Raw genomic sequence first — 12,063 nt, 5'->3', positions numbered from 1 at the left:
CCCTCAGCTAGCGTTGATGGGCAGCAGCATATACTGAAGCCACTCTCCCATCTTAGCTCTACAGGAACACAGCTAAGACTCTGTTTAGAAAGTTTAGCTTCCTCCCACCTGACATTGGGCTAGTGGTGCATTAGGAGCAGGCAGGGTCTTCTGTTTTCTTCAACCCAGAGTTTCACTGAAGATTTATCTAGAGCATGTAGTGGGGATAGGTTTCAGCGATGATTTCACCCCATAGCTATAGAGAATGACATATTTTCTTGGGGGAACGGCAACAGACAGCATGTGTGACTTTAAAGCAGCTTGAGCCCCATGACAGTACAACAAGCAAAGCTGTGGAAATAGCATGGGATCTTTCAATTAAAGGCTATTAGACAACGTATGCACTAGCAGGCAGATTGATGGTTGCATAGTCCACCTGAACTTTTACTTCTACTGACTTCTAAATGCTTTCCTATGCAAACTCAGTGTTTGCACCATAGTTTTTGTTTTGTTTTTTCCATTTACTTCTAACAAATTCCTTTCAGGAATCATAGGCCAGATAGACATCACCGGGAATGTCTGTCAAAAGATTAAGTTGAAATTCAAGTAGCATGAAACAGAAGTCCGAACACATGGGGAACGTATGCCAGCCCAAAACAGAAATGTGAAGAAAGTCAAATGAAGTGAGTATGGTCAAAATTGGTGTTGGTATTAGTTTGTCCCTTTAAAATAATCATTAACAATACAGAATACAATACAATAGAGCCTCTGTATTTCACTCACAGGAGAACATCAATTCTAAAAGAACATCACAGGATAATGATCTACTGCATAAATACTCCTGGTTTGTTGTGCAATTTATCAAAACAGACCTCGAGACAAAGCCATAGGGTTTATTTTCAAAACAGGACACAGTAACCCTATGACAAATTTCTGTGATGCTGACTTTATTCCTATTAGATCAACTGATTAATGCAGTTATGAAAACTTTATCTAACAGATGGGTCACTTGAGAAATGCTTACTCACTGCAGCATTACTGAATAGCTTCTTTTCTGATTGGCTCAGAAAACAAACCTAATTATTTCAGCCCAAATAAATAGTTCTTTTAAAGCATACTCTATATATGTCTTCTTAAGTAATTTTACTTCTTGTTGCCTGAATTTTTATTTTATTTTGTTTTGTTTAAATCAACAGAATCAACTTCCCACCAATCTGATTCTGAATCCTATTTATGCCCTAAGTGTCAGATGCTGCTTCGGGCATGAACAAGCCTCTACCTTCCCTGTCTGTTCAATCTGATTGCCTGGCACATATTTCATAACTATACAGCACAATGAAAATATCTTTGCTCTTTAAGATCAACCAATTACATTTAAAATACATGCAGTACATTAAAATACCATCGGATATATAGGACATGTACCAAGATATCAATTCTATCACTACAAGTCTCACCTCCTCTGCATATGCCTCAATTTCTTCCGAGACATAAAAACCAAGGTATTGGGCAATTGTAATCAAAGATCACATGACACTTTACACAAAAAAGGAATGCTAACCCCTGAGTGCAGCCAAATTCCAAACTAGGATCCTGATACTGCAAAGAGAATTACATGAATGTTCCTGCATGGAGTTTCACTGGCTTGAATTAAACTGAGGCCCAGGTACTTACAGTCAGCCTATCTGGAATATCCTGTGCAGTTTTAAGAGAAAGTATTCATAATTTTCTGCCCTTAACTGTTGTGTAGTGTTATACTGTTCAACTAAGGAATCACTGTTTCACCATATAGATGGCAGATTAAGTAATTCATAATTTAGAGAGCATCTGGTATCTTTCTGGATAGAAGGGGTTATATACCTTTCTGCCTACACCCCTTTGTCAGATTCCCCACCTCCCCAACACTAGCAGTTGCAGATGTTTGGTGTAGTAGTTGGTTATGGTGGGAGAGGCTAGTTTTGGTGTTTGCAGAAGGATGATAAAGGGAGTGTTGAAAGGTATTGTCCTAGGGCAGGGGTTCCCAATCTTTTTCTTTCTGAGACCCCCCCAACATGCTCTAAAAACTCCACGGCCCACCTGTGCCACAACAACTGGTTTTCTGCATATAAAAGCCAGGGCCAGCGTTAGGGGGTAGCAGGTAGGGCAATTGCCTGGAGCCCCATGCCACAGGGCCCCCGCAAAGCTAAGTTGCTCAGGCTTCGGCTTCAGCCCCGGGTGGCAGGGCTCCTGGCCCTGGGCTTCAGCCCCATGTGGTGGGGCTTCGGCCATCTGCCCTGGGCCCCAGCGAGTCTAAGGCTAGCCCTGCTTAGAGGACCCCCTGAAACCTGCTTGCGGCCCCCAAAGGGACCCCAAACCCCCAGTTGAGAATCACAGGACAGAACTAAGTTTCCAGTGCTTGGTCTATGATGTACAGTGTTTGTGGTAAGGTATGTGGAGGAAGAGTAGAGGATATAGAATGTTAGGTTGGTTAACTTCATTTCTTTGCTTTTGTGATTTAGTGTCTGGTAGGTTTTGAGTGAATCAACCCTAATTGCTTCTTAACAAAGTTTTTTGTGTATTCATCGTCTCTAGATTTTTGTAACACTACAAAAGGGTGGGAACTTGGGGAGAAATTGTGGTGGAGGCAGAAGTGTAGCAGTTGATGGAGAAGATTTTCTCCATTTCTCCATCAGTAGCTGTGCAGAAAACCTTGTGTGTCAACAACTTCACAGGAAACCCTTCTCTACCATGCAATAAAGTGACAGGAAAGGTAGCTCCTGACAGGGACGATTTTGCGCGCCCAGCCTCCATCACTCAGATCTGCTTACTCTTTTGTGTAAGATTTCAATAATAATGTAAACAGCTGCTAAAAAACAAGCCTAAATCCAATAAAAAAAAAAAGCCTACCCACTGCACCATATCTACTCGTTTTGTGCAGATGGACAATCTTGTTTTAAAAAGAAAAAGTCAACAATGAAAAGTCAGATTCCCATGGAAAAATTTCAGCCAGAGCCCCATTTCAAAGACCTATTAAAAATTTATGAAGAATAACCAGACAAGAGCTGCAGAGAAAATTCAAAGGGCTTAAAATGTTATACCAATTGGTCACCTACTTTTACAAAAAGAAAAAAACAAAAAGCAGGAATTTATGGCCCATTTTAAGACCATTCTAGAATGTAACCCTAATTATGGAGGCATTGCCATAGGCACATTCGTAGTAAATCAGAATCCCTCTCTTTGGGGAGGAGATGGTCTAGCAGAAACTCTCTAGGAGACAAGGAGCTGTGCCTACATATATATTGCTGGTTATAAAAATTAAAGTAGTGTTTTACTAATGCTGAGTTTACACAAAATATTTAAAGGACTACAATTAAAAACCACTAAGATAAGGTTAATATGATTTATCCCTCTGTGCTACTTTTAGTCACCTTTTTGAGAAGAGATTAAAATTAAGAAGCTTTTCCTTTTCATTCCACTCACACCGACCCACTACCAATTCTGTCTGCTTTAATCCTCCTTCCACAGATGTCAAAACAGGACATCAGTATTAAAACTGCTCATTGCCAAAATCTGTTAGTGTCGCATCCCATTATTATTGTAATGCTGGCACAATAACTTTATTATAATGTGCGACAGTTCATGCAGCTCTTCAATGCTAGATCCACTTGCTCCAGAGATTTTTTAAAGAATTATAGCATAAATATTCTTAAAAGGTGACATTCTGGATGAAAATAGGTGCTTGTCCCTTAATCGGCAGTAACAAGGTCATCCCCTTGGTCATTCTGTTTTCCTAGCACTTACATAAAATGATCAGCCAAGAGAGTTCAGTCTTCGGACAGGCATGGTTATGAACATCTCTTTTAACCCTTTCTTTTCTCCCACTTTTTGAGGGAACTCACATTTTACTGAAATTAAGAGGCAAAAATTCCGTATAACTAGGGCCCTACCAAATTCACGGCCACGAAAAACACGTCACGGACCATGAAATCTGTTTTTTTGTGTGCTTTTACCCTATACTATACAGATTTCTCAAGGGAGACCAGTGTTTCTCAAATTGGGGGTCCTGACCCAAAAGGGAGTTGCAGGGGGGTTGCAAGGTTATTTTAGGGGAGGTCATGGTATTGCCACCCTTACTTCTGTGCTGCCTTCAGAGCTAGGCAGTCAGAGAGCAGTGGCTGTTGGCTGGGTGCCCAGCTCTGAAGGCAGCGCCCCGCCAGCAGCAGCACAGAAGTAAGTGTGGCAATACTATACCATGCCACCTTTAATTCTGCGCTGCTGCCTTCAGAGCTGGGTGGCCGAAGAGCAGCAGCTGCTGACTAAGGGTCCCGTTCTACAGGCAGCAGTGCATAAGTAAGGGTGGCAATACCATACCATGCCATCCTTACTTCTGCAGTGCTGCTGGCAGCAGCTCTGCCTTCAAAGCTGGGCTCCCGGCCAGCAGCCACCACTTCCCAGCTGCCCAACTCTGAAGACAGCACTGTCACCAGTAGCAGCACAGGAGTAAGGGTAGCAATATCACAACCCACTCCCTACAATGACCTTGCAACACCCCCCACATACACAACTCCTTTTTGGATCAGGACCCCTACAATTACAACACCATGAAATTTCAGATTTAAATAGTCAAAATCATGAAATTTACTTTTTTAAAAATCCTATGACTGTGAAATTGACCAAAATGGACCGTGAATTTGATAGGGCCCTATGTAAAACTGATAAGTTCTATAAAGGACCCAATGTATGCAAACACAAGAAATTTCAAGGGAGATTCGATAAAAGTCAAAAGGTCTTTTCTAAACAAAAAAATTTTTAGGATGAAGTTTTGGTACACTGAAAAAGTGGACTTTCCTTAAATACATTAAAGGCAGCGAACTTCACAAAGATTGAATTTTTTAAAAAAATTGACACCTGACATTTAAAAACATATCATAGCTAATGGTATGTTGTGATGTTATCTGATTAAAATATGACCATACAGATCATTGTTGCAGCCACTGTTATATATTTGCAGCAAATATTGTACAAAGGTTGTAGAGCAGGGGTAGACAACCTATGGCACGCGTGCCGAAGGCGGCACGCGAGCTGATTTTCGGCAGCACTCACACTGCCCGGGTCTGGCCACCGCTCTGGGGGGGCTCTGCATTTTAATTTAATTTTAAATGAAGCTTCTTAAGCATTTTAAAAACCTTATTTACTTTACATACAACAGTTTAGTTATATATTATAGAGACTTATAGAAAGAGACCTTCTAAAAACATTAAAATGTATTGCTGGCACGCAAAACCTTAAATCAGAGTGAATAAATGAGGACTCGGCACCCCACTTCTGAAAGGTTACCAACCCCTGTTGTAGAGTGAGGTGTTTATGAAAAGGTTATGACTTGCTGGTTCTGATTATGCTACCTGTATGCATATATCATTTTGTATGTGAAGTTATAAGTATTGGCTCTATACTTGGATTTCAAATGTTTGCTCCTGAGGTAATGCCCACAAGGTAATGCCCAACACATCTTGGAGGGACTATTCAAATTAACTGGTTCATCAAGGAACACTTGGTTGACAATGGACCATGGGAGACACCGATCTACACTGCGTGGACTGTCATGTAAACGTGCTGTTTGGAGTGTAGGTAATGGCTTCCTGCAATGACTAAGGGAAACTGGGCATAAACATGTGACTTGCCCATGTGACTCCAAAACTCCATCTTGTTGCTGTAATTTTCCACTGTAAAAACAATGGGATGCCCTCCACATGGCAAGAGCTATAAAAGGCCCAGAGAACACCCCCATTATGTCTTCAATCCTGCTTCTTACCTCTGGAGGAACTTTGCTACAAACTGAAGCTCTGAACAATGAACTGAATGACCCATCCAAGCTGTGGATGTACTCCAGAGACTTGACTTAAGCCAGCAGTTTATTCCATCACTGCTACAAGCCTGAGCCAAGAACTTTGTCATTACTGTATGTAATTGACTCCTTTAACCAATTTTAACTCTCACCTTTCTTTCTTTTTATAAATAAAATCAGGTGTGAAGGCTGTCAATGGGGGAAGAGGGAGGATTCTGTCTAGCCTTTGCCATTATGAGGGATTATTCTATTTTTTACTATTATTATTACTTATTATTTATGTAGCCATTTTTTAAAAAGTTACTTGCCTGGGATGCTGCCACCAATTAGACCATTCAGGCTGTCAAGTGACAAGCTAGGGGTAAAATTTTCAGTCACCTAGGTGACTTAGGCTCCTAATTCCAATTTAGATGCTTAGAAGCTTAACTTCTAATCAGCAAAATTTAGGGTAAAAATTTCCAAAAGCACCTTTAAGGAATTGTCTATAAGGAAGTTTTACTAGTTATACCTCCCTGTGTGGGCACATTTATTCTGGTAAGAGTAACTTTTTTTGGTTTCCCTTATATCCCACCACAAGCCACAAACTAAACTGAAAAAAAGGCATTCACACCCCAGAATTAGTGTCCACAAAGGGAGGTCATACCAGGATAACCATAAAGGTGTAAAGTCACACTTTAGATTATACTGACAAACTTTCCCATGCAGACAAAGCCAATGGATAAAATGACTTTGGGTATGTCTACAAAGTCCACAAAAGCAAACCTCCCAGCCTGGGCTGAGAGACTCCAGCTAGTGGGGCTTGTAGCTTAATGGCATTCTAAAAATAGCTGCACAGACAGCTCTGAAGTTGCTGCTCTGGTCCCAGCTCCACACCCAGCCACAACTTCAAAGCGCTGTCTACAATGGCTAGCACAAGCCCAAGACTGTGCACCGGGACAGGGACAACTGCTGCCGGTGGCGGTATAGACATATCCTTAGGAATTATGGGGCCTAAATCTCATTGGCTAGTCCACAATAAAAAGAAAAAAAGATGCTTTCTCACCTTTTGTTAGCTAACACATGGTAACAGAAAGGGAAATCCTAGCAAGGAGAAGGCAGTTTGTAGTTTTTAGATGTGTTGGCAGGTTGAGATAAATGCTACATCAGCTGGCATGAGTGAAAGCTACAAACTCCTTTGTCTTCCTTATGTCAAGGTAAGAACACACATTTTCCCTAGTGAAGACAAGGCCACTAAACCTCAATGGGCTGTCACAGCTTAATCTTCAATGCCAAAAGGGAGGAGTTTGTTGGAGGGTCGTTTGGGGGAGGGGATTACAGGATATTATTGATTAGTGGTAGCATAGCAGCACCTAAGGGACCCTTTGCGAACCAGACCCCGCTGCTCTAGGCAGGGCACCAGCCCGCACGGAACCGAGCCCCTATCCAGCTAGTGGAGCTCGCAATCCAGCTAGTGGAGACTCACCCGAGCCGGAGCGCGGCTACCGACTACCCCTAACGGGACTGGGCTACGTGGATGCCCCACGCTGGCGCCGGGCGAGCTGCCCAGCACTGGGGGAAGTGACACTCGCCCTAGAGGGAGCGCCAGCCGGACGCAGCCCGAGCCAACCGGGGAAGGAGAAGGAGGAGCAGGGGCCGCCCCGCCCTCAAGCCCGACTACTCTGGTCGGGACCCCCGGGAGGCGGGAGCAGAGGAGCCCAGCGGGTCACGCTCCGCGGTGTTTCCCTCTAGACAAAGCAGCCCCCGCGCCGGGAAGAGGGCAAGGGGAGCTCGGCGGCGGCGCCCGATGCGGGGAAGGGTCCGCGCGGAGCTGGGTGCCCGCTGGCAGCGTTGCCCGCAGCGGGGAGCCGGGGGTCCCCCGGAGCTGGGGGTGTCCAGCAGCAGTGCTGCCCAGGTGCCCGAGGGAGCGCGGAGCTGCGAGTGCCCGCTGGGGAAGAGGCTGGCCGGAGCAGGACGCCCGGTGACGGCACTGCCCGGGGTGCCCAGCGCGGGGAAAGGGGGCGCCTGATGCGGGGGAAGGGAGCGCCCGGTGGCGGCGCTGCCCGAGGTGCCCGGCGCGGGGGAAAGGGGATCCCGGCGCGAGGGAAGGGTGGCGGGCGGTTCCTACCTCCAGCGCGGCTGCCGTCTGCTCCGCTCAGCGCCTCCGCCCGGGGCTGGAGCCGAAACCCGCAGCCTCCTGCTGCTGCTGCTGCCGCCGAGCGACAGCTCCAGCTCGGACTCCGCGGAGCGGATCAAGTTCTGCCGAGCGCCGCCTCCTGCCCCGCTCGCACACCCGGGGCTCCCTGGGGCCCAGCGCGACAGCCGCCAGCGCCACCTGCCGCCGGAACCGGGAGGTTGCAGCTTGGGCTCCCTCCTCCCCCGAATGGGGAGCGGCGCGGTGACTCCTCCGGCTCAGCCGCGCTGCCCACAACCGGGGTTCCGTGCTGAGCCACCCTCCTCCCTTCCGCATGGGCCCCAGACGCTCAACAGGTGCGGAGCAGAGGGGAACCGGGTTTAGGGCTGGGCACTCCTCCCAGCGCGGCCACTGCCTCCCCGAGTGAGGAGTGGGCAAATGAACCCCTGCCCGTGCCTCAGTTTCCCGTCTGCACAAAGGAGGTGATATGGTTTGTATTCTAGCGTCACCCAGAGGCCCCGCTCAGGATTGAGCCCCGGGCAGTGAGGCACCCCACAGGATGAGCTCATGGGTGCTTGTGACTTCATCAGTGTCATGATGCATAACATATAGAATCTGAAACTTCTCTGTTTTTCCTTGAATTGGTGAAGATCAAAAGCTAGAGCTAGGTTTAATAGTACTTTGAATACATACCTGCTGATCAATGTAATGTTCTTACTGCCTCCTATTGCTCCCAAGATTTATGTGTATAGTAATTAATTCCCTGTATAAGAAAACAAACTATAGTTGACCACCATGTGCAAAAATACTAGCCATCACCTACAGCCCCCAACTAAAACCTCTCCAGCGCATCATCAAGCATCTACAACCTGTCTTGAAGGACAATCCCTCACTCTCACAGACCTTGGAAGACAGGCCTACAGACAGCCCCCTAACCTGAAACAAATACCAGCAACTACACACCACACAACAAAAACACCAACCCAGGAACAAAACCCTGCTACAAACCCCGGTGCCAACTCTGTCCACATATGTATTCAAGGAACACCATCATAGGACCTAACCACATCAGCCACACCATCTGGGGCTCATTCACCTGCACATCTACCAATGTGATATATACCATCATGTGCCAGCAATGCCCCTCTGCCATGTACATTGGCCAAACCGAACAGTCTCTACTCAAAAGAATAAATGGACACAAATCAGACATCAGGAATCATAACATTCAAAAACCAGTAGAGAACTCTTCAGTCTCTCTGGTCACTCAATAACAGACCTAAAAGTGGCAATTCTTCAACAACAAAAACTTCAAAACCAGACTCCAACGTGAAACTGCAGAACAGCAATTAACAGCAATTAATTTGCAAACTGGATACCATCAGATTAGGCCTGAATAAAGATTGGGAGTGGTTGGGTCATTACAAAACCTAAACTTAATTTCCCCATTCCTAATTTCTCCCTACTGTTACTCACACCTTCTTGTCAACTGTCTGTAATGGGCCACTCTCTTACCACTTCAAAAGTTATTTTTCCTCCCATGGTATCCTGCTGTTAATTGATTTATCTCGCTAGACTGACCTCACACTTGGTAAAGCAACCCCCATCCTTTCATGTATTTATACCTGCTCCTGTATTTTTCACTCCATGCATCTGATGAAGTGGGCTCTAGCCCACGAAAGCTTATGCCCAAATAAATTTGTTAGTCTCTAAGGCACAACAAGGACTTATCGTTGTTTTTGTTGATACAGACTAACACGGCTCCACTCCGAAACCTGAAAACTTTCAGAGTGGAGCCGTGTTAGTCTGTATCAGCAAAAGCAATGAGGAGTCCTTGTGGCACCTTAGAGACTAACAAATGTATTTGGGCCTAAGCTTTCATGGGCTAAAACCCACTTCATCAGATGCATGGAGTGAAAAATACAGTAAGCAGTATATATATACAGCACATGAAAAGATGAGAGTTACCTTACCAAGTGGGGTGTCAGTACTAACGTGGCCAATTCAATTAAAGAGGAAGTGGCCTATTCTGTTGAAATGGCCAATGTCCACCTTGATTGCATTGGCTTTGTTAGCACTACAAAAGTAATTTTCCCTCTCTTGATACTCACCCCTTCTTGTCAACGGTTGAGAATAGGTCACTTCCACCTTAATTGAATTGGCCTCGTTAGTACTGATCCCCCACTTGGTAAGACAACTCCCATCTTTTCATGTGCTGTATATATATATATATATATACTGCTTACTGTATTTTTCACTCCATGCATCTGATGAAGTGGGCGGTAGCCCACGAAACCTTATGCCCAAATAAATTTGTTAGTCTCTAAGGTGCCACAAGGATTTCTTGTTGTTTCTGTCATCACAGTTGTCTTCCTGAGATCTGGCATGTCTTTTTAGGATTGCCCCTTTAAGAAATACAGATTTCAGTTACTGACAGAGGAACACTGTTGGAATTTCCAATAAAAGATAAAATTGAGTTGGACTCCTTATTTCATAACTCTATGAACTACTTGGAGACATTGATAATGTATAACCCTCAAAACTATTAAATCAGTCTTTTTCCATAATAGAAGATTGTTCTACACCATCATACTCTCACATTTTCTCCTAAACTCTGTTCTTTTGAATAAACCTGTTTTTGTTTTTGTTTTTTTAAAATCTCTGGAACTATTAAACTAAATTGTACAGATTTGTGTAATCTTAGTGTAAAACCTCTCTTTTTTTACTTGTATTTAGGTATATAACCTACATTTCAAAAGTTAAATTTAATTTGTGTCACTAAGCAGAACTATTAAACAGTTACATGGTGTATAACAGGGACTGGACACCAGCTGTTGACTATCAAAAAAAAAGCAAACACAATACATTCAGGTCTGTAGTATTAACTCCGGGGCCCAATCCTGAAAATATTACCAACAACAGTCAAACTGTCATGACTCATCTCATTGATTGAGGCATGGTAGTAAGTGCTTTCAAGGAGAGTTACATCCCCATCTGGGCCTAGAATTAAATATAATTCACAAAGGATTTGGCAGTCAGGAACTCCCAATCTGTTCTCTAACTAACTAATGAAAAGGATTTAATTTCCTTCACAGAATCCTTTTGCTCTGGAGAATAACACATTTGTCTGTACACACAAAAGAATTTGTAATTTTCTTGGAGTTAAAGTCATTAGGTTATTTATACTATGCGGGGAGGCAAACTCCACTCTCACTCTGAATCTGAATCTAGGGCATGTGGACTACAGCTCAGCACTCTACTCCAGTATACAGTCTGGAATAGTGGCCACTGTCCTACTTTATCACATCTAATGAATTTTCATTCAACTGGATCTACAGACCTTTTCCCAGTCTATCTCCTATCAGAGTTAGAAGGGACCTCAGGAGGTCATCTAGTCCAACCTGCTGCTCAAGGCAGGACCAATCCCCAGACAGATTTTTGCCCCAAATGACCCCCTCAAGGATTGAACTCACAATGCTGGGTTTAGCAGGCCAACACGCAAACCACTGAGCTATCCCTCCTATGGCCCTATAGATTTTTGTAGGAGTAGCAGAAATATTCTTTTCATTACACAGAAACTACTCTGCTAGCAACACCACCAGGTATCCTTGAATCAGGGTGAATTTCAACCATTGTAAAAGTTTTTGTGCAGTAACTTAAAACTTTAGCAGTCTCTTACTAGTGTGCATGTGGAAACAAAACCTGTCAACAGGCCCATTAACTGCATCCAAATCCTTGCTGAGACAAGGCATTATGCATTGGGTCAAAATGGAGAGGATGCTATGAAATTGACTACAATGTCATGTGGCCCATCCGCGACTGCTAGCAGGGCCGGCTTTAGCAGGTGCGGAGCCCCACGCCGGGACGCGAATTGTCTCGCACACCCCCCACCCCGACTCCGCCCCCTCCCTGCCCCATTGGATCCCTCCCCAAATCCCCGCCCTGGCCCCACCCCCTGCCTCACCCCCTCACTGCCCCATTGGATCCCTCCCCAAATCCCCGCCCTGGCCCCGCCTCTTCCCCAAGCACGCCTCATTCCTCCTCCTAACCCCTCCCTCCCAGGCTTGCGCTGATCAGCTGTATGGCGGCGCAAGCGCTGGAGGGAGGGGGGAGAAGCAGGACGCAGCTTTTTTTTTTTTTTTTTTTTTTT

General features: G+C 44.9%; 1 protein-coding gene across 1 annotated transcript in view; it reads right to left on the bottom strand.

Moving 5' to 3' along the window:
* Positions 1-8,047, bottom strand: part of PXYLP1 (2-phosphoxylose phosphatase 1) — a 93,050-nt gene extending 85,003 nt beyond the window's left edge. Inside the window, exon 1 of the mRNA XM_024199829.3 lies at positions 7,908-8,047. The gene's annotated coding sequence lies outside the window, so the exon portion shown is untranslated. The remainder of the gene's footprint in view (positions 1-7,907) is intronic.
* Between the last annotated feature and the right edge of the window lie 4,016 nt (positions 8,048-12,063).

The sequence above is a fragment of the Terrapene carolina genome, unplaced genomic scaffold, assembly GCF_002925995.2.
Source record: "Terrapene carolina triunguis isolate 2854851 unplaced genomic scaffold, T_m_triunguis-2.0 Scaffold88, whole genome shotgun sequence".
NCBI classification, from domain to species: Eukaryota; Metazoa; Chordata; order Testudines; family Emydidae; genus Terrapene; species Terrapene triunguis.
This window is presented reverse-complemented; position numbering and strand designations above follow the sequence as displayed.